Consider the following 23,976-nt stretch of genomic DNA (forward strand, 5'->3'; position numbering starts at 1 on the left):
GCGGGTGGCGGCGGGCGACGATGAAGGTGAGGGGAGGAAGAATCGTGGGCGGATCCAACGGCTCCCATTCACTCTGATGAATCAGACGATAGAAGAAGAAATTGATGAGGATATTCGTCGCTCCGGAACTTCTGGAATGGCCCCAGAAGGACAAGCGCCGCGACAGAGGGATATACCAGAAGAGAAGTACTCGGATGCTTTCCTCGTATTCGAGCCGGAAGAAACGAACTTTGTAATGGAGCTCACTTACAATTATGGAGTTAATTCCTATGATATTGGGATTGGGTTTGGTTACAAAAGAGCTTGGAGGAAAGATAACAAGAGAGTAGGTAAAGGATTGGGAAAATTTCCGATCGCGGCCATGGAGGAAGAGAAAGAGAGAGAGTCAAAGTCAGAGAGAGGTAAAAGTACTAAATTACCCTCTGACAAATGAATGATAACATAAGAGTAAACCGCGTCAATGACGGTATGTCTACAAAGTGGGTCGGGCTCGAGAGTCCGTGTACCAAAATGATCGGTTTAGAATATTATGTATGGAAATTATTAGTGGCCTTTACTTGGTGTACTGTTTGTAAAATTTTCCAAAAAAAAACATTTTGCAGCTGCCATGTCACTGAGCTTTACCATTTTTTTTTTTGTGTGGGTTTTATATAAAAAAAGATGTCAAAAAAAGACTCAATATTATGGAACATGACTAAATAAATGAAAGAAAAAATTTCGTTGAAAAACTCAGTAAATATAAGAAATGAAAAAAACGTTAGAAAAAAAAATTAGAAAAACAAAAGAGTCGAGAGTTTTTTTTTGTTTTTTTTTTTTTCATATTAATAGAGAGCATTTAATAAGGTCAAACATAAATAAGGGTAAAACATGGAATGAAATTAGTTATTTTTTCAAGGTAGTAAATACATAGATTGTAATCATAAATGAATCCACATAGCACAAGATAAGTGGGGAAGGTAGAAAAGGAAAGGTTGGAGGGAAAGGTTGCTAGCATTCTTCTAGTAGTTGTATCCTATAAAAGCTATTGACCTATTGTTAGACAATTACCAGCAATTGTTTTTCTTTAAAGAGATTTTTTTTTTTTTTAAATGTAATTACAACTCTTTATCTTTGAGTCAAATCCAAGAATTCTTGAAGTTCCTATTATGAAGAAAAAACTTTTACTACGTGCCTCACACGCTGAGCTCTAGAAACCTTACTTGAAATTTCTCTAGTTCTCGTTAGGCTACATCACGGTGCTTGTGCCGGTCTCTAGCCGCGCTGATGCAAGATGGATGCAGTCGGACGGGAGGCTTGTTTAGTGGGCATATCCATTGCTCGGAGACTGAGGGTGACTTTATTCGCCTATCTTGGTAAGGAGGCAGCTACATCTGCGTTGTGGCTGAGGGTTGATATCGGGCCGGAGTTGGATCTTAGCTGGAGTAGAGTGGCGTCTTGTGGCGGCATGAGCGCTGGGTTGGTGATTGGGGCTGGATGCTGACATTGGGCCACTATTGGCCTTATTTTACTTTTATTGTTTTCTTTTGCTATTTTTGTTTAGTTAGTGGCGGCTATAAGCCGGTATTAAGTCCTTCCCGAGTTGGGGTTGGGCGAAGTGGGCTGTGTTCCGAGCTGCACACCTTGTGTGCCTTGTCTGCTCTGGGTATGCGACGAGTTCTTTTCTTCGTCAAATGGTCTCATCCTCCCAGTGGCAGGGTGAAACTAAGTGTCGTCGGATTTATCTTCTGGCGGTAACATAGTAGGAAATCTGTGCTTATGGTAATTATGCTACATTGTAATGGCGTTGCATATCGAATTATTTTTCCGTTATGTCACTACTATGTCAAAACAAATAGAATAGCCAGTAGAACACTCTTTGCTAATTAGTGTCCAGTTGAATACATTTATTTGGTAGAGATTACTGATAGTATTTTAATACGTCTCTAGATGCTTATTGTAAATCAGGGGTTTAGGCTCAATGTTCTTTCTTATATTCGACAGTTTCATTAATCAAGGCTTGAGGGTAGCCGTACCACACTACCACCCCTTTATGAAAAAAATATATATATTATGCTATTAGATGGCAGGTAAAAAGAAGAATCCCTATTTAAAGATTTTTTTTATAATAAGCTCTTAACTCTAACCCTTTATTCTATATATATAATAACTATATATTACAGAATGTTTCTATTATTTCTTTTTCTTTTTTTTTTGGAAGAAAAATGTTTCTATTATTTTTGAATCGACAATGTTGGGTGCAGCAGATCCAAATATTATATCCAACTGGTGATTTTGGTTGGTAAGCCTAAAGGCAGGGAAGCTTACAACGAGGCATCTATCTAGACAACCAACTTTTTTGCAAAACAGTAGCTGCTGGCACAAAAACAGCCGGAACTTAAAGTTCTTACACCATGGGAAAGATGAGAAAGATGTGACATTTTATGAATGTTGTTTTTTATACTGCACGTAATATTTGAGTCAATGATCACAACCTCGCTTCGCCTAACATGATTGATGGATCAGCTGCATGTTTAGGTTCTCTCACTCCTTTTCTAAAAATCAAACTACTATTCCTCACAGGGCCGGTCCTGAGATTCTAACGGCCTGAGGCAAAGAATTAAAATGTGGCCTCCGTGTGTGTGTCTATATATATATATATATATATATATATATATATATATATATTTATATATACATATGCCAAATAACAATATAAAATCATGTATTTTTGAAAGAGTAAATTAAATTTTAATAGCAAAATCAAAGTATATGAATTTATTTCTCTACATAAATTTCTGAATTACAAAACTAGTTAAATATAATTTCTTTTTTATGGCTGGGCCAGCGGGTCCAAGAAAAAATAGCTCAAGTGATTGGGGACAAAAAAAACAAACAACAAGAAACCTGAAAAGGTCAAAAATAGAAGTGAAACAAAAGGGAGATTCGAACCTTGGTGGGGAAAGACACGGACTGACTACACCACCGCTGGAGCAACGCACAATTTGCTGTTAATAGGAGGAAACTGTTTATATATATACTATGTCTAACATATGTACAGAAACTCAGGAGGCCCCCGGGAGCCGGTGGCCTGAGGCGGCTGCCTCAGGTGGCAGCCCTCAGGGCCGGCCTTGATTCCTCACTAGGTAAGTGCTCCCGCGCGATGTCGCGGGTTTGTTTGCTAGCTAAGCTTTATAGGTTTGTATAAATATTACAAAAGCGGAAATCCTAAGTAAAAGCTGGTATCTTAAACAGACTTATCTATTTACATTTTACAAAAAAAAAATAAAAGAAAAAAGAAAGATAGAAACCGTGAGAAGTCAAGATACGAAAGCTAATGACCTCAAAACGCCGTCCAACCTATCCAAAAATAAATAAAAGGTAATTAGTATTTCATTCACCATGAATTATTGCCAGTCTCAAAGCATTAGTAAAGGCAAGTTTAGAATGAAGAAAAATTGTTTCACAAATAGTGTTTCAATATTGATAAAATGTATGTAAATTGGTTGTACCAAAAAAAAAAACAAAAATGTATGTAAATTGGGTTTTTATTTATTTATTTTTTTTATACAACCATTCATTATATGCTATGCTATGATATAATTTATCAAGTGCAATAAACAAACTACAAACAAAACCCACATATGATCATATTCTGTTTAGTTATATAGTGACGATGAACACTGACCAGTACCATGCAAGACTACATTCTGATTTCCTCTTTATATTAAATCATTCAACCGGCAAACCTCAATATGAGTATGTATTCCCAAACAAAGAAAATCAAAAAATTGAGATCCACATTCATATAATCATATAGCCAATAAAAGACCATAATAGGGTGTTAAGCCTATAACAGACCATAATTTTGGTACTATCTGCCATGGGAAACCAATGCTGCACTCTGAAAAGCTGTCTACTAAGTTGTTTTTGAGGTACAAATACCATTTTTTTTAAGGAACTTCATATCTTAACTTTATTTTTCTCTTTCTGTTTTTGGAAATTTATTTAACACATCAGTAAGGGCTTGATACTGTCATTTATGTGTCTAAGCAATTATCTGTATGTTTGGCAATATAGTAAAGGTGAGTGTGTTTTGAAAATGCAACTTTGCTTGGACTATAGATTTAAATGAAGGTTTGTAAGGCTCTGGGAGAAACCTATATTCCATTTGGATCAGTGACCAATTTCTGCTTCAGTCATTACATTCCCACTAAGAGAACCAATTCGTAAAAGAAATGTTAAACCAACAAACCCAGCAACTGTTCAAGATAAAAAAGAACAAAGAATGAATTCACAAAACTAAGAATGAAAAGAAGAAGGAAAAAAAAAACATAATCTGCATTACTGGCATGGACAATATCTATTAGTAAAATGGAAAACTTCTTTCAAATCATAACCAAACAAAGAGAAATCCAATCACTGATTGATCAGAAGCTCAAATATACACACAGACATATACAGAGAAACACATACGATAAAAAGTACTTGCCTAAGAGAGACAGAATTCTTGTGGTTGCTGGGATTTTGCAAATGAGTCAATGAGATGCCAAGTCTGAAACCAAGAATTCATCTCCTCAAATAAGATCTAATAAGAAGAGCATGTTGATGTCATAATTTGGTTCAACAAATACTTTTGACTTTTCAACCTATTCCACATAGGACGCGTTGAAAGTTCAAAGAATCCACGTAGGACTCTAACCGTTCAACGTACTTAAACCTTTCATCTAGAAGGAAAAGGAATCTTTAGACATAAATAACTATGACTAGTGAGATGCCTAACCATGGTATGCCAAGTCTTTAACCTTGGACCTCCACCTCTTAGGTCTTGGATAATCACCATGTTATTGACTTGTCGTCTTAGACTTGGCTATTATAATAGCATAGTCCGAAGGAATCAGGAGCCTCAACCCCCAAGGCCAAGAATTCGACTCCCAAGGCTTAGAAGCCTCGACCCCTAAGGATCATGACCATGACTTCCAAGCCTAAAGCCTTGACCATCAGGCTCACAGTTGGACACAGTCAAGGACCAATTCTCACCAACTTTTCCACGTGTCAAGCTCAGACACCCAGTATGGCTCTCTTGTCATGTCAACAGTGATTCGAAGACAGAGGGTGGTTTACGTGGAGACACTTGTCACCAACTCTGTCAAACCCATCCTGGAGTGTCAGTAAGGAGAGAGTGGGGGCTGACACCCCGATTTTATGGGATTGAGCCCATGCCTTTCCCTTTCCACCTCAACCCACTTCTCCTATAAATACCCAACCTTCACAAGGCTGAAGGGGACTTCACTCTCTCTTCTCTCCCAACACTATGGCAAAATATCTATGCCATGAAGCTCTGCCAGTTGGAGGAGCTTGGAGGCCCAATATTAGGTGACGGAAGTCCGAGACGAGACTAACAGTTTCACCCAACAAGGAGCTTGGATGCCCAACATCAAGTGAAGGAAGCCCGAAGCGAGGCTATCAGTTTCACCCAACAAGGCAGCTTGGAGGCCCAACATCAGGTGAAGGAAGCCCGAGGTGAGACCATCAGTTTCATCCAACAAGCAGATTGGATGCCTAACATCAGGTGAAGGAAGCCCGAGGCGAGGCCATCAGTTTCACCCAACATCAGTTTCACTTAACAAGGAGCTTGGATGCCCAACATCAAGTGAAGGAACCCCGAGGCGAGGCGATCAGTTTCACCCAACAAGGGAGCTTGGAGGCCCAACATCAGGTGAAGGAAGGCCGAGGCGAGGCCATCAGTTTCACCTAACAAGGAGCAACAAGGACCTTGGATGCCCAACATCAGGTGAAGGAAGCCCGAGGCGAGGCCATCAGTTTCACCCAACAAGGCAGCTTGGAGGCTCAACATCAGGTGAAGGAAGTCTGAGACGAGACCATCAGTTTCACCCAACAAGGAGCTTGGATGCCCAACATCAGGTGAAAGAAGCCCGAGGCGAGGCTATCAGTTTCACCCAACAAGGCAACTTGGAGGCGCAGGGAGCCGAAGGCCACACGATATCACTTTCACCCAACATGGGAGCTTGGAAGCCCAAGACCAGGCACAAGACCACCGAGACCATATCTTCAGTAATTCAGTCACAAGAGGTGGATGACCAATACTAGGCACAGGACCACCGATGCCATATCTTTAGTCACACGAGGTAGAAGACCGAGGCTGCTTATGTGGTCAAACTAATCGAAGGAAAAGATAAGCCCACTTGAAGAAAACAACCCTACCACTTTACACTTGGATTTCAACAGAACTTTCGTTGACTTGTTGATGCCGAAATTGGCACCAACAAAGCAAAATAAACGAATGATGGTGTAACAGATGCAAGGTGAAATTACTGAAGCTGCAGAGAATCAACAAATAACCAACCAGAGAATCATTAATCACATTATTCAGAATCGAATTCGATACCAGTAGCTTAGTAACTGCAGTGTCTTCAAGACCTTGAACATGCTTATCAGTAAGTTCAGTATTGATAATCTGATCTTGTTGTTAATTTTCTGGTACGTTTTCCCCAACTCGTTCATCATCATCTTCAAGCATGACTTGTTCGAACCACAGTGTCATCTCTCTGAGCCGATCTTTGATACTTTTAAGCCTTCTTTGAAATTCCCCAATATATATACGCATCAATTCAATACTGAACTTGGAAGAACCACCACAATCAAACTACTTGATCAATCATGAATTAACAAAATATCAAAATTCAACCAATTGGGTAATTCAAGATTCAATTTGAATCAATTACCAAGAAATCGAATTAGTTGGACTGCCCAGACTGATGATTTCCCTGAGAGCTTCCCTATCCCTTGTTCCTCTGCTCTCTTGGCTCTCTATGTCTCTTCTTCCAGACACAAAAATTAATGAATTTATTAGTATTGACAAAACTCAAAGATGTAATTAAGCAATTTGACTCCATGCATGCTATAGACATTACCTGCAAGGATGATTTTTGTAGAAATCGACAATGAAGCACTGATGTTGACTTGAATAACAGTGGATGGGAAAGAGTTATGGAAAAGACTTCTTTGATGTGCTACTCTGAAAATGCGATTTGAAATCTCTTCTTCTTCTACCCAACTCTCTTCTCTCTCTGTGTCTCCGAAAACAAAGAGGTGCAAATAGCTGGTTCGGAACAAAGAGGCTCTGTCCCCTCCAAACCCTTTTGTTAATCAACACAGGTTGCCAACACATGTCTATGGCAACAGAGTAAATTCTCAGAAAATGTAAGGGCAAAAGAGTCACGACACTATTGAATGAACAGTACAAAACCCCATTCTACTTTAGGATAGTTATAATAATGAGCTGGGGTCAGGTCATTTAATGTCATAATTTTCAGCTACTCTTATGTACTTTGTCAATCTCTATTCAAAAATAAAATTGTACTTTGTTAATCAAGTACGTCCTCTCTCTCTCTCTCTCTCTCTCTCTCTCTCTCTATATATATATATATATATATATATATATATATATATATATATGCATAATTATATAGTATATGTGTGTGTGTATATATATATATGTTCCTTCTGTCTTGTATTCCAAAAAAAAAAAAAATAACTGGCTACTGCTCTCTTTCAGTCTTCCCTTCCTCAAAGTTGTTAGTCGATCCTCTTAATTTCAGTTCATTTCTTACTTGAAAGGCTGAAAGTTTGAACAATGAGCCACAAACTTGCTAGTTTTAAATTTTCCATTCGCCTCCCATCCCAGCTCTCTTCTCCGATTTATACAAACCATTTCAGCCGTTGCCCCGGACATTAAGTTCACCTTCTTCAGCAATTCTAGAACAAATAGCTCTGTCTTATCGGGTTCCAACAACAAGGGCTTGAATAATGTAAAGCCTTACAATGTATGGGATGGCTTGCCGGAGGGTTACGTGCCCCCCTCTGGACCTCCGCTGGAGCAAATTGGGTTGTTCCTTGACAAGGCACCTCAAAGAAGTGGAGGCTGAAACAGGACACAAGTTCGGCTCCTTGATTTCGGATGCATTTCTTTGGTTTTCAGGGGACATTGCCTAGAAAATGAACGTCCCTTGGGTGACTACATGGAGTGGACCACGCCCGCTGCTTGTTCATATGGAGACTGATATGATCAAAGAAAAAGTGGGAGCTCCTGGTAATGATATATCCTTTGTTTTTTACATTGCGTCCAATACATCGATCATTTTGTATAGATTGACCAACTTCCATTCATAACGTTACTGTGTACGTACCTCTGTAGAGCAAGAAGACAAGACACTGGATTTTCTTCCATAATTATCAAATGAGTTCCAAGCATCTGACTTACCAAAGGAAGTTGTATTTGGAAACATAGAGTCGCCACTTGCAAATATGTTGTATAAAATGGGACAGAAGCTGCCACAAGCAACTGCGGTTGCTGACAACTCTTTTGAAACAATGGATTCGAAAGTTTCCGAGGAGCTGAAGAAAAGACTCAAGAAGTTGCTCCTTGTTGGGCCGCTACATCTAGTTCGGTCGGTACCGTCAGCACAATCAAATGATGACGAGGAGGAGAAGGATGTATACTTACCGTGGCTGGACAACCACAAGCCTGCATCAGTAGCATACATCAGCTTTGGAAGTGTGGGGGCACTGCCCCCAATGGAGGTAGCAGCATTAGCTGAGGCATTAGAGGAAGGGGGGTTCCCATTTCTTTGGTCATTTAGGGGAAACCTAGAGGACTTCCCAAAGGATTTATCGAAAGAAAATCTACTGGAAAAGTTGTTCCCTGGGTGAACCAAGTGCAAATCCTAAATCATCCGTCGATAGGGGTGTTTGTTACACATGGCGGTTGGAAATCAGTTTTGGAGAGTGTAACTTGTGGTGTGCCTATGATTGGGAGGCCTCATTTTGTTGATCAAATTCTGAATATGCGGAGCGTAGAAGTTGTATGGAAGATCGGTATGAGAATCGAGGGTGGCGTTTTCACTAAATCTAGAGCAAACAAGGTATTGGAACAAGCTCTATCGCTTGAGCAAGGAAAAGAAATGAGACAGAGAGTTGGAGTCCTTAAACAGCTTGCTCAAGAGACTGTTGGACCCAATGGGAGTTCAGCTCAAGACTTGAAAGCTCTGGTAGAGATCATCAAATCATGATGGCTTCGCAGTTTAATTATTGTTGGTCTGAAATCATGTCATGATGGCCAATGCAACTGAGTTTAAATCATCTATCAATAATTTATGTTCTGGTCTCTCTAATTGTCCTTCCTATATATGTCTTGATGTTCTTTTTGGTTTAATAACAAGGTCTTCTTTTAACCAAAAAAAAAAAACCATGTTTTATTGCATTAATGATGTACTCAAGGTGGATGTCTCATGCATGTTAAAGTGTTACTAATTAAGTTGCTTCGCGAAATTGAAGCAAGTCAATGATAAGAAAAGGCTCTGAATTAATTTAAGGAGAGCTCATTTTAGGACATGTTCAACAATTTTCTTAAAAAAATCTTTTTTTTATTTTTATAATTTAATAACAACTCATTATCTTTAAGTATTACGAAAAAAAAAAAAACTTATGCTACTATATCAGAGGTGTCACATAAAGAGGGCTTAAGTTATTACAAATGCAAAGCTTATGCAACTAAATTGTTTGTGTGGCATGTAGGCTTAGATGCAAACACATGGAATTCCCAAGAATCACATGTCTTTACGGGGGCTCCAACAAAAAGGCTTCTAGGCGTGGATCAATCTCTACTTTTTAGATTTTTATAAATTTGTGTAATGGAGGATGGGAAAGTATAGACCATCTCGCATTGTGGCCAATGAAAAATAGTCTGACGATTCGAGTTGAAAGTTGAGTTGGGACAGAATAATAATTTTGTTCGATTATTATTTTGGCAATATACACATGACATGGTGGAATATGTTGTTGATGTGATGAATTCAAACTACTTTCAACCTATCTCACTGATGTTGATCAAGGTAGCCACGGGAATTGGCCAGGACCTTCTTCGGCTAATTTTACCTTGATCCAGATTTAGCTCTACAGTTCAACTATGGTGGGATGTATTGTTTCTTTTTTGAATCAAGGCAAAAAGTCAATATATTGATCACAACCCAGAATGACCATTACATACCCTCCTGCTACCAATTAGGGGTAAGCAAGAAGTTGTGCTAGTACCCACAGTGGTACATAGAAACTAGGGCACTCATTTGACATTAAATACATTCAAAATAGCATGAATCTTCCTTCGGTACTACTCCAGAAGACCCGCTAGAAGCACAAAAAGTGCATTGGTCCCTAAAGAACTTAGGGAATTATTGAAAGTAAACTAAGCTACTAACAAAATGCAAGCCCAAAACAACCAGGCCCAATTTATTCAGGCCCAAATAGGAACAGCCCAAGGACAGCTTCACCCAAGCCTAAGCAAACCGGCCCAAGCCGTCATCTTCGTCCCATGCCGCCGCCCATAATCGCCACGTCCGGCGCTGCCACAGCCCACGTCGTCACTGCATCCCGAAGCCCCGTCACCACAACTCTGACAACCGTGAACCCCAAACGGCTGAAAACCAAACAAAACTTGAGACACCATGCCCTGAGTTTATCCGGAATCCAGCCCGATGCAGTCCACCTAAAGCCCTCATTGCTGTCACCGACCCCAGAATCACAGCAAGCCAACCATGCACACGGAGATGCCCAACCGCCACGAACACAGAGATGCCGCATCAAAACCCGCCCCTGAGGCACGATCTGTCAAACTTCGAGCAAACCATCCAAATCACCGCCCCTGAGCTTGACCATTAGAGTACCCGTCCGGCAACGTCACACAGACGCCGGCAGAGCCCGGAGGCCCTGCCGCCGGACGAGCACAGTTTGCAGACGGTCTTAGCTCGACTTAGGGTTTCTTTTGATTGAATGAAACTAGTTGAAATCATTTTCTTGGGCTTTTTAATTTGCTCAAACAATAATTGTACCCTATTAAGACTTCTCGCTAATTCAATGAAGTTTATTTTCACAAAAAAAAGAAAAAAGAATTGTACCCTATTAAGACCTATTGTTAGACTATTACCAACAATAGACACTTCTTAACATAATGACAACTCTTAATGAAACTCGAGACTTCTCAAAGTTCTTATTATGAAGAGAAGACTTGTACTATTAGACAGTGAACAAAAAGGAAAGATCTCTATTTTGGAAAATTAAAGATAACATTAATAATATGATTAAATATTGTTTAGTCCTTGAGTTTTCGACCAAAAACACTTCAGTCTCTGGCCTTCTAATTTCACACGTTTAGTCCTTGTACTCTCAGATTTTGGACCAGTAGGTCATTTCCATTAGTCTCCGTCCAAAACCTCCGTTAAGTAGCTGACATGACAATTACTTCCCTGCTAAAATGTCTATTCTACCCTCACTTTTATTTTTTTATAATTTTTTTTATTTATTCTTTATCTTTTTTTTCTTTTTGTTTTTTTCTGTTTATCTCTTCTCTCCTCCTTCACCTACACGGCTACACCAAGAAAAACCCAAAAAACAAAAAAGAGAAGAAACCAAAACTGAAGCCAAAATAGAGCAGAGAGCTTCAGAGTCACCCATTTCAGATTTTCAGAGAGCAAGAGAGCTTCCATTAATCTTGAGCTTGATAGAGAGAGAGAGAGGCTTGGTGGGTGGAAATGAAGCTACCCACGAAGCCCATATCGAGTCCGGGTCAGCGACAAGTTTCCGCCGTCGTTAATGAGGTTTCTGAGGAGCAATGTCCGGACCAAAACGCTTTGTTCTGCAACGACTTTCCTGGGAAAATCAAGCCCAGACACCTCTAGCGGAAATGGATTCTGTCTTTTCAAGTTGGGTTTTGCACGAAAGCTCAAATCGAAGGGGCATTGTTCTAGGAAACTCTGAGCCCTAAATTAATTGAGGACGCAAAATTGAATCAGATTGGTTGTGATTTTGGGTGCAGAAATTGTGTAGAGAGAGAGAGAGAGAGAGAGAGAGAGAGAGAGAGAGTACCTTTGTTGGGGGAAAGGAGAGGAGAGAAGCAGAGATTGAGAAGAGGGATGCCTCCAAGGCCAAACCAGGACGAAGCGCACAAAAATGGCGCCACTGCAGCGGCGCCACCACCACTACCACCTATTCCGGTATCTTATTCCACTCACTTCTGCCGTCTCCACCTGTTGCTGGTATTTTTACAGAAGCACTCGAAGATCGAGACCCATATCGATCTTTCGAGCCCCTGTAAATTCCTCTCTCTAATGTTGGAGTAATTGTTCAGACTTAGAGATGATGGGTGTTCTGCTTGGAGATTTGAAGCTTGGAGATGATGGTGTTCTGCGTCACATTGATTTGGTTGCAGGAAAGCGGCAATTAGGTGGCTTTACTCTTTCTTGATTGTGAACGATTGCCCTGAACTTGAGGATGTTCCGTATCTGAAGCGATGGTGGTGGAGGTGGCGAGGATGGGGTTGAAGTGTTATGCCGATGGGGAGGGGAGAAGAGATAAACAGAAAAAAAGATAAAGAATAAATTAAAAAAGACAAAAAAAAAATTAAAAAAAAAAAGTGATGGTAGAATAGACATTTTAGTGGGGAAGGAATTGCCATGTCAACTACTTAACGGAGGTTTTGGATAGAGATTAACGGAAATGACCTATTGATCCAAAATCTGAGAGTACAAAACTAAACGTGTGAAATTAAAAGGCCAGTGACTGAAGTGTTTTTTGGTCAAAAGCTCAAGGACTAAACAATATTTAATCTTTAGTAATACATGTTAGGGATGGAAATTCCCAGACAAAGTTAGAAGTTTTAGAAGAGTCAATCACTTAATGTTCAAAGTAGATTGCTTACAAATGTGAACAGGGCTAGACGAAATGTAACTACTGATTCTAGTTGTCATCCTTGCCCTGGAATTCCAGAATCCATGACTCACATTTTCAGAGATTGTGTTAAAGCTCAAGAGATTTGGAGAACTATTGGTGTTCCTGATACAATGAAGAGAACTTTTACCCTTGACTGGAATGGTTGGTGTGCTGCAAACTTGTTCCAAGCCAACTGTAAGTTCTTGGGTTTCAACTGGTCTCAACTTTTCATCTTTATCTGTTGGTTTATATGGAAATGGCGCAATAAGTATATCTTTGATGCTGATTTTAGGGGTCCATATAGTGCATCAACTATAATTTTCCAATATATAACAGAATGGATATCTCTAAACTCTAAGCCTGCAAAAAATTGTAATACAAGGGTGGAGATGCTATGTTGGCAAAGACCTGAGATTGGTCATTTTAAGTTGAATGTTGATGGCTCTAGAAATGGGGAGGGGCTAATTGGTGCTGGTGGGGTTATTAGGGACAGTAATGGTGTATGGAGCAAAGGGTTTATGAAGAACATTGGGCGTGGAGAAGTACTTCAAGCAGAGGCCTGGGGTTTGTTTACTGGCCTCCAAATGGCTGTTGAGATGGATATTAAGCATTTGGAAGTGGATACTGATTCTGCTGTGTTGTTTAACCTTCTACACAGTACTGATATTGAGCTCCATCCTCTTGGAACCTTGTTGAACAATTGCAAAACTTTGGCACAACATTTTGAGTCCTACTCTATCAAGCATATTTACAGAGAGAGGAATACGGTCGCTGATATTTTAGCCAAAAGGAGTCTTGATCAAGATCTGGGAACTTACAGCTTCAATACCAATCCAGCTTTTACTACTCAAGCTGTCTTAGATGACATTGATGGCCTAGTGAGGTCTCGTTCCTTTGTAACAGCCTTGGCTGTTTAGTTTCTGTGTTTTTGTTTTCTTTGTTTGGGCTTCAGGCCCCCTTGTAACCAAAAAAAAAAAAAAAAAAAATCACTTAATGTTCTACTTGTCTTCCCATAGAAAGCCCAATGCTATGATTTGTGGAAAAATTTCATGATCACTGAGAAATCTCCTGATCCATCCTCTGGAAAGTAGAAAAGGCTAATCTTTGTATATCCCCTAGCTCATTCAGTAAGTCGAGCTCAACAACATCTTCATCAAAGGCTAATACTTGGAAAGATCCACAGACCCTGAAAAGTAGTATTCATTAAAACAACTATATTATTATAAGAAACATCAACACTAATGAAACAAATTAAACATCTCATATAATAGAACACAGAGAAGTTTAAAGCCAAACACAAATAGATCTGTAGGAGCTGGGAGGCAACTCGGCCTCAGCAATACTGATGCTTATATGCAAAGATATTAACTTTATGAGAGGCCACCCAAAAGTTCTTCGTCTTCCTTGAGAAATCAAATCAAATAAGGGCAGATATCTTACACATAGGTAGACAGATATGATGAAAGATTATCTTGTTCCTGCGGTTGAAATCAAGAAACTGAGACACAGCTGTCGTTTTCTTTGGAATAGTGGCTTATTCCACGATCTGACAATTGAAATTCAGTTAATACAAATAACTAAAACTAATTTAATTTTCTTTTCTTAAATAAAGAGAACCATTATATCACATTTGCAGAGATTCTAACTTTACCTGTGTAGTATAAGCCAATCAATTGCAGCATTTTTTTTCTTCAGACCAATTTCAAAGATTGCACCAAAATTTTGCTGGCTGACTTGGATGGGTCGGTTCTTGATTGTAATTTTACGCGTGTAGTATAAGTCAACCAATAGCTTGATACTACAATTGGTTGACTTATACTACCCAGGTAAAGTACAACCAGAGTTACGACAACGCTAAACCATTGTTGAAGCTAGATCAAGTTTCAGATCATGAGATATTGCACTGTAAACCGTAAATGTCACTTATGCATGCTATCTATGTTTTTAAAATATAAAGTAAAAGCTGATCATTATTTAGGACAATAGAAGAGATCTCGATATTAAATCGTCAAAAAGTTTTATGCAGTTGGGAAGTTTTTGTACAAACCCTTAACCCTGAATCCTAAATTTTTAATTTGATTATTGAAAGTTGATACTCAGTAGCAGCTAGAACATATACACATTAACATATATATAGTGTTTAATTTGAGTAGGCTGCGACACAATTTTTGATATAGATCAGTAGCATGTAGAAAGAGAGTGGTAGCCAACAGATGTTGAAGTAGTATAGCAAGTGATTGAAGGATTTTGATTTGGAATTTGAGTAGGCTGTGACACAATTCAGCATGTAAAAGTTTGTTTCACTTATGTGTTTGTAGATCGAAGGAAATGGCAAACTGATTAATAAAAGTAATGAACAGAAAATGATTATTCACAGAACATCAAGTAAATCGCTAAACTCAATCACAAAACACCAAAGTTCTGAAATCAAACAACCAAAAGTACATAGCAATCAATCAGGAACGTAGAATAAGATCAAAAGATAATACCTGATTAAGTTCTGGCTCTGTAGGTGACACAACTAATGCTGTGCAATCTGGAAATTGTCAATGCCTTAGATGTGAAGCTTTTTAACATCTGTTTGAAAAAAGAGTATTGTTAGAAACAGAGTTGATCAGATAATGATAAAGTGACTGTCATAGGATGAGCAAAGTTGGTAACTAAATCTGATTATAACAACCTCTTACTTGTATTAGTAATGTATTGCTAAATCTTCAAACAAAAAGTTCTTGTTTTTCATGATACTGAAGGGCGGGCCTAAAAATGAAGATATAAGTTACTCAAGGGAATTATAAAAAGAAAAACAAAATGAGAGCATAGTATAATGACAAAGGGTGTCCAGGTGAGAAGTTCTTAAGCTTTTACAAATGCAGTAATATAATTTGATCTAAAATTGAACATTGTGGGATATTTTGCTAGAGTCGAAATATTAATTGAAAATTCAGATATATTGTTTGACCTTACATACAGTATTCTTTTGTATAACCAACAAACAAAGAAGATTAGAGTGTTGAGAAAGTGAAGAAAACCATAAAACAGGAACAAATCCAATTTAAAGAGTTTTGATGTTAACCTGTATTTGGACGGCACTTGCAGTTGATGAATTTCACAGGCAAATCTGAGAAGCAAAGATGCAAGAAAGAAATATGATTGTTTCCATTTTTTGTCGTTAATTAGCTTTCTTAAAACCATATAAGACCAGCATGTTGAAGCTTACATCAATAGATGGAGTAACTCGTTTCTCTTCCAATCTAATTTTTGCATTTTTGATCAATGTTAACTTCTGATGCAAAAGTAAAAAATTTCGGAATTTTCAATCAGTGCTCATAAAATGCCCTGCAATGGAAAGAAAATATATAGCAGTTTTGGTCTTGGTAAGGAATCAATCTTTTATGATAGATGATATGTATTACAGTTCATCAAGTTGTTAATAATTTAAATTGAAAAGAGTGGTCTCACCTAACGTATTTACCAGTAAACATAAGTAGAGATTTTGAACTTCTTTGACGAATTAAATTTCTGAAGATTGTGTAGTAGTTCAATTAAGTTATCCTATAATGAGCTTTTTATATGAGAGTTGGACTGTCTAAAATAAAAATAAAAAACAATCATAAATCCAGTATTTTCTACTGAAAGCCATAAATAGGATCATTTACTAAATAACAAAACAGGTGAAGGAGATTAAAAACGTAATCTTTCCTCTTTGTTTCCAGTGCAAACTTTTGTCTCTGAAAGTGTGAAAAGTTCTTGTTATGTTAGTTTCTAGATTATAGGATTAAAGATCAAACTGCATTTTGTCCAATATCAATGAGATTTTCAGAAGAAGGAAAAATAAGTGTGAGTTACAAACTCCACTTAAAAACCCCCAACCCTCCACGTTTCAACAAGGAAACACCACCACCACTCCAAACATAACCACACCGCCCAATGACAAAAAAAGGGAATGGCAGCAGGGTAATTACCAAGACAAGTGGCAAAAGGATCAACAATATCATAACAAGGGCAACAGATCTTTTCATAATGATTGCCGTGATAACCGCCACAAATGCTCAAAAATTTGAGGTCTTTACAGTCTTGACTGCGTCATATGAAGAAATATATGATCAGTGCAAGGATCAAATACCACCACCACCCCCAAGAAAATACCCCAGAGTAGGGAAACCTAGAAACACCGGCAAATGGTAAAAACACCATGAAGATAACGGTCACAACACCAACGACTGCAATTGAGTCATTATACCGCGACGGGAAGCTGGAGCAATACAAGGTCCGACAACCACCTCCGGTTGTCGCCAACATCGAACCAATGCGGCGGATTAACACCATTGATGGCGGTGCTTTCATAGGCAACTTATCACACAGAGCAAGAAAGCGTTATGAGCGCGCTAACCACCCAAAAGATGTATTCAATATCCGCTATGACCGGTCAGCCAAAATGGCTAAAACTAGGTGGGAACCAATCACTTTCTCCGAGGAGGTGGAGCGAAGTATTCACTCACCGCACGACGACCCATTTCTGATAGATGCAGTCCTCGACAAATAGTCTGTAGGAAGGGTACTGGTAGATAGCGGATCCGCTGTCAACGTCATATTCAACGGCTGTTATTTGTGGGTGTCCCAAAGAGGGTGTTACTTATGCTTGGTGATGTAGCAAAGTAGCTTGCTAGTAGAGGTATCTACAATATCGACGACATGCTGATCAAAAGCGTAAAAGCTAACGGTCATGTGGCCAACCTCCTCATCATCTTTGCTATATTGCTAGCATATGGAATGCGCCTGAATCTGGAAAAATGTTTCTTTGGCGTAACTGCCAGCAAGTTCCTCGGATATATAGTCAGTGAGCGGGGAATAGAGGCTAACCCTGACAAAGTACAGGCAGTTATAAACATGAAATCTTCGAAGAAAAAAGTTGAGGTACAAAGTCTGCAAGGAAAGTTAACGGCTCTTTCCCAATTCATCTCCCGGTTAACCGACAAATGCCTACCCTTCTTCAAGGCAATGAAGCGGTCCCATTGCAAAGTGGCAGATTGGACGCCTGATTGTGAAGCTGCGTTTCAGAGCCTCAAGTAATACTTGGCCTCCATTCTGTTACTTTTAACTTTGGTACCGGGCGAAACACTATACATCTACCTAGCAGTGTCCAAGTCCGCCATCAGCTGCGCGATTGTCCGCAGGGAGGCAACAGAAGAATTGCAGGTATTTTAAGCCAGCAGAGGCATGAATGAAGCAGAAACAAGGTACCCGCCACATGAGCAACTTATGCTAACACTCATAATGGCCGCTAGGAGGTTGCACCAGCATTTCCAAGCACATACAATCCATGTTCTCACAAATCAACCGCTAAATCAAGTTCTCCAAACTCCGGAACACTCAGGACGCCTCAGCAAATGGGCAATAGAACTCAGCGAGTTCGACATCGAGTACAAGCCAAGAACCGCCATCAGGGGACAAGCTGTTGTTGATTTCATAGCAGAGTTAACGGAACCACAGCCGGAACATACCATCAATGTAACGTCGGAGGACAACATTCAGCACCCTGAAGCCACACTAGCAAAGACACAATCGCAGTGGGATCTCTATGTAGACGGTTCTGCATGCTCCAAGGCTTGCGGCGCAGGTATAATCCTCACAGGGCCAGGGGGACTTAACGTAGAGTACGCCCTCAAGTTTGACTTCAAGGCCTCCAACAACATGGTTGAATATGAGGCACTTATCGCAGGATTATTATTGGCCATCGATTGCGGGGCAAAAAGCGTCAACATCTTCAGTGACTCACAGTTGGTGGTCAATCAAGTCAACGACATTTTTCAGGTCAAAGACAAACAACTGGCGGCATACTTGGGGTACGCTGAGACACTGCTCGGCAAGTTCAGTTTCTTCAACATCATGCAAATACCCCGCGAAAAGAATGCAAAAGCCGACTCCCTGGCATGCCTGGCAACAGCTCAGCCACATCAAAGTCCTGCCGATACTAGGGTGGAGACCCTCTATAAGCCTAGCATCACTAAAACTCTGGCGGAAATTTACACCATCGAAGTAAGCCCAAATTGGATGGATGAGATACTCAACTACAAACGTAACGGCACATTGCCACCTGACAAGGTCGAAGCAAGACGACTGGTACGAAGGGCAACACGTTACAACATTCAAAGTGGCAAGCTCTACCGCCAAGGGTTCACACATCCCAACTTAAAATGCTTAACGTCAGAAGAGGGAAAACAAGTCCTAGCAAAAATACACGCTAGAGAATGTGGCAATCACTCAGGAACTAGATCATTAGCCAACCACACCATGCGCCAAGGATATTTTTGGCCAACATTAGGAGATAACGCCAAAGAAACATCAAGATCATGTCACAAATGTCAGCAGTACGCGGACCTTCAGCATGCACCAGAAGAACCGTTATCCATCATCATCGTACCCTGGATTCACTCCATGTGGGGGCTGGATATTGTCGGAAAACTCCCAACCGCCAAAGGTCAGTTCAAATACATAATCGTAGCCATCGATTACGACAGTAAATGGATCGAGGCTGAACCATTAACGGTCATCACAACCGCTAAGGTCCAGCATTTCCTATGGAAAAATATTTACTGTTGTTATGGAGTGCCCGACACAATCATTACCGATAATGGAACGCAATTCAACAACGAAGAACTCATCAGCTTCACCGCCAAACAAGGCACCAAGATGCGTTTTTCTTCGGTGGCACACCCCCAAACCAATGGTCAGGTTGATCCACCAACAAAATCATCAAGAAGCTGCTAAAAAAGAAATTGGAAGACAAGAAATGCTTATGGGTTGAGAAACTCCCGGAAGTTCTTTGGGCCATCCGGACAACACCAACATCCGCCAACGGCGAAATTCCATACTGCATGATGTTTGGCACAGAAGCAGTCCTTCCCATTGAGGTAACCCAACCAACAACTAGGATTGACGGACATGACGCCACAACAAACATTGCCGGCGTCAACCTCGACAAAGACCTATTGGAGGAAAAACGAGACAAATCCCACTTGCACAACTTGCAAAACAAACGGCGGGTGTCACGTTTTTACAACAATCGTGTGAAGGCCAGAAACCTACAACTTGGCGATTGGGTCATGAAAGAAGTCTTACAACCGCCAACAGTGGACTTCGCCCAACTTGGGAGGGACATTATCAAATCATAGAAGTGGTGAGCCCCGACACATTTTACTTGAAAAGCAAGGAAGACGTCACATCCACTCACCCGTGGAACACTTAACATCTCCGCTACTACTATAAGTAGCGCCGCAACATGCCCACGAGCATCTTCACTTAGCTAATTTTTGCAAAAGTTTAGCTAAGCAAAGCTACCCTACGGGTACATATTTTTGTAAGAAGCTGGGTCCGTCCAGTTGTCAATGAAACGAGGAATTATTCAAACCATTGTCCCACACATGCACAAAAAAAAAAAAAAAAAAAAAAAAAAAAAACAAGTCAAATATATCAAGTCTAGCCAGGCCAACACCTTTGCTCCTCAGGTCAAGGGCGATATATATGCATTTAACGGGCCAATCTTAATCCCTTTCATGTTTCATTGACGTACAAAAATATTTCCGCCACAATCCCAAGGGAATTAGCGGACAAACGTCCATCACAACACAGGAAAATAAAACAACCGTTATATATAAAATATCGGGACTCCCCAAACAAAAATACCATTCTGATTACAAAAGCAAGTGTAACAACCGCCACAATACAAAAAAAAACAACGACAAATAATGTCGCCCTATCCTAGTCTTGTCCAGCATGGGAGGAGGACCCCGAAATAGGATCATCTCAATGGCGTTTTTTTACCGGCTGACAAATACCCATTTTTTTTCTTTTCCCCTTTGCTTGTCAGCGTCGGTGTCTCAAGATTTCCATCAGACCGCACACCTTCTGTCACGCCCCGAATTTTTGAATAATAAATTCAAATCCGAAACCTGAATAATTACAATTACAAAAAAACAAATCTCGAAACTTCGAGTTCATTATTACAATTCACTCTCACAATATATTATAAAGCTCAAATGAGCATAACACACCTCACAACTTACAATTGTTGTAAAACTCTAACAATTGCTCTAACCGCACGATCACCGTCCTGGTTCTCCTGTCCTGTAGGATTACCCGCTACACAATTTGAATAGTGTACCGGGAGTTGCAACAACACAAAACCCGGTAAGCTTTTTACAGCCAGTATGAGTAAACAAGAAAGAACTGTTGATTTATTAGATTTCAAGACTACCACAAACCCACGTTACTTTCTCACTCTCATATATATATATAGACACTTATGAGTTACTCTCAATTTAGCTCATAAGATCACTCACTCTCATATATATATGTAGACACTTATGAGTTACTCTCAATTTAGCTCATAAGATCCCTCACTCTCATATATATATATAGACACTTATGAGTTACTCTCAAATTCGCTCATAAGATTTCCCAACATTTGGTAGACAGACTCATATATATATATATAGACCCTTATGAGTTACTCTCAATTTCCCTCATAAGGTTACCATATATATATTGACACTTATGAGTTACTCTCAATTTCACTCATAAGGTCACTCCACATTTGGCAGACAGACTAGAGCTCTAACTGAACGTAACCACTCGTCCGGCCACAGACGTGATTACGATTTAATACTATTAATAACCACCAGCCCGGTACGAGAGCGTGATTCACTAATAGATGCCATGGTCACCTCGTGACCTAGTGATCTCCACAGATCACAACAATTTATTGTTCCTCAACAATAAAACTCAACACCTCTCACAATATATTGTTTCTCAACAATAAACTCAATACCTCTCACAATATATTGTTTCTCAACAATAAACTCAACACAACTCCAACAATACATATTATTTCACGTAATAATATATATACAGACATTCACACAGGAATGTCTAGTAATACCAACAATAGTTCATATGATTGCAACAAAATAAGCAATTAATTGTATTGGGTTCGTAATATGAACCACGTGAGGTTTACTCACCTCGATAATCCCGCTGCGTCTTCAATTCAGCTCAAAATACGATCCACAATCGTCCACCAACTCAAACCGTCAATCACCTAGTCCAATAATGATCTTGACTTAGCCAACAACTCAAATATGAAATTAAACGACGATCCAACGCTCAGATTCAAATTAAACGATGATCCAACGGTCGGATCTGAATTTAATGATGATCCAACGGTCGGATCCTCACGGATCGCCTTTAGGATCATCCTCCAAAATTATCACGAAGATCCAACGGTCAGATCTTCCTGAATCGCCTTTACTAACATCTCCACAAAATTATATGAAAATCCGACGGTCAGATTCTCACGAATCGCCTTCCGAATCACTATTTCTCAATTATACGAAGATCCAACGGTCGGATCTTCGTCCGTGACCTCACAAGGTCACCGGGACAGTCATACGATCAACATATCCAAAATTGAAGCAAAACCGATGGTCAGATCTTCACAGATCGTAAACCGAAGATAAACGTAAAAACGTTAAATAGTAACGTCAAAACGTAAATCCACTATTTATCAACTTTTTCTAACATGACCATGTTATATATCAAAACGCTCGTATGGATGCATAGATCATCGCCTAGATAATGAAAACTCGAAATATGGTCTGATGCGCCGCCACAAGCGGTGGTCAGTGGGCGGTCAACGCGGCGGTCAACGACGGTCAACCACCTCAGATGGCAAAGTGACCAACTACAAACTGGTTCAAAATGAAAGGGTGATCGACTTCCATACCTGGAGCTAAGTCTGGTTTGGCCTAGATCGTCCTAGATCAAGCGTTGAAGTTGGATTAATCTCGTGCGTCTGATCAGATTCAGATTAAATCAGGGACGTCGAAAAAGTCAAACCATGATCTAGCGTTCTATACACAAAATCGTGATGAAAGGCTTACATGGGGATGATCAGCATGAGGAGGAGATCACGAAAATGGGGACGATCGGCCCATGCAACGCCGGAAAAGTCGTTTTCCGGTCGGGTCGGGTTCACATGGCTGGGGCGTCTTCGATCTCCATCTGGGGGCAGCGGCGGGGCAAGACGGTGGCAGGGAGCGGCTGGGCGTGCGACGGCGAGCTCGGGGAAGGCCGGGTCCGTGGCCAGAGGAGGCCGGAGGAGGGCCGTTCGGCCGGGTCGGGTCGAGCGGTTCGGCCGCGTGGGAGAGGAGAGAGGACGGAGGGTTTCGGGGGACTATTCCGCAAAATCTCCATTTTTTTGTCCTTAATGAATAAATCAGAAATTTTTCCTATTTATAGAAAATTCCCAATTTTCAAATATTCATAACTTAATCATACGAACTCCGAATAATGCGTTCCACATGTCCACGAACTCGTATCGACGAGCTCTACAACTTTCATGAAGGAAGTTTTCCCAAATTTTGAACGAATAAAAAGTCAACTTTGTTGACCCCCTAAAAACGTTCGTTTTCGAAAATAAAATCGTTCGAACTAATTCCACAACTTCTCCAAGCTTCGTACTCGCTCCTACTATCGTGAAATCATTTCTAAAAATCCACGGAAATTAATTTGGATTTTTCGGGGTATTACAATCTACCCTCCTTAAAGAAATTTCGTCCCGAAATTTGAGCGTAAGTCAATTCCTCTCGATTAAGGTTGACCTAATCATAGAATCTCCATCTTTTCCAAATCTGTAGTAATCTACAAAGCCACAATCCTTTGTATAAAAATACATTCCTAGGGCCACTAAATCCTTTCATCACAATGTAAATTCACAAAACAACTGCTCAACAACACTCCACATCACATACACAAAATCGTCACATGGATCATCTCATAGATCCTCACATAGATCTTCACATAGATCTTCACATAGATCATCACTCTGTACTGGCATACAAGCACAGTAAACACTCCCACAAAGTGTTTCGCTACTCAATTAGCATCACGGTAAATCTCCATAGTAAAACTCAAGCATGCACCTTTCTTCACAACAATAGAGATGCATCACTCAAAACAAATCATCCCCAAAAGCACGCCAATAAAATATGTCACCCAGTGACGATGACTTGGGCTTGTTCAATCCTTGGGCTAAGCATTAGGGCTGGCCAATTGGGCCTGAAGAAATCGGACCATCCACATTTCGAACCGGCCCAAACCACTTTGGGTTTAACATTTGGGCCTACTATTCGGGCCGAACAATTGGGCTTACCATTTGGG

At 40.1% G+C, this 23,976-nt stretch overlaps 1 long non-coding RNA gene and 1 pseudogene across 3 annotated transcripts; one reads left to right on the top strand and one right to left on the bottom strand.

Moving 5' to 3' along the window:
* Positions 1-7,274: 7,274 nt before the first annotated feature.
* LOC133711824 (anthocyanidin 3-O-galactosyltransferase 3GT1-like) lies at positions 7,275-9,134 on the top strand (annotated as a pseudogene).
* A 4,615-nt stretch (positions 9,135-13,749) lies between these two features.
* Positions 13,750-15,519, bottom strand: LOC133708273 (uncharacterized). 3 transcript variants are annotated; one of them, XR_009845700.1, is made up of 5 exons: positions 15,447-15,519; positions 15,249-15,336; positions 14,411-14,662; positions 14,200-14,305; positions 13,750-13,945 (listed from the first exon to the last, which is right to left on the bottom strand). It is a non-coding gene; the product is annotated as an uncharacterized LOC133708273 (long non-coding RNA). The 3 variants fall into 3 exon arrangements; XR_009845699.1 differs by having other exon boundaries at positions 14,200-14,662; XR_009845701.1 differs by having other exon boundaries at positions 14,200-14,662; positions 15,440-15,517.
* Between the last annotated feature and the right edge of the window lie 8,457 nt (positions 15,520-23,976).

This window comes from Rosa rugosa, chromosome 5 (genome assembly GCF_958449725.1).
Source record: "Rosa rugosa chromosome 5, drRosRugo1.1, whole genome shotgun sequence".
NCBI lineage: Eukaryota > Viridiplantae > Streptophyta > Magnoliopsida > Rosales > Rosaceae > Rosa > Rosa rugosa.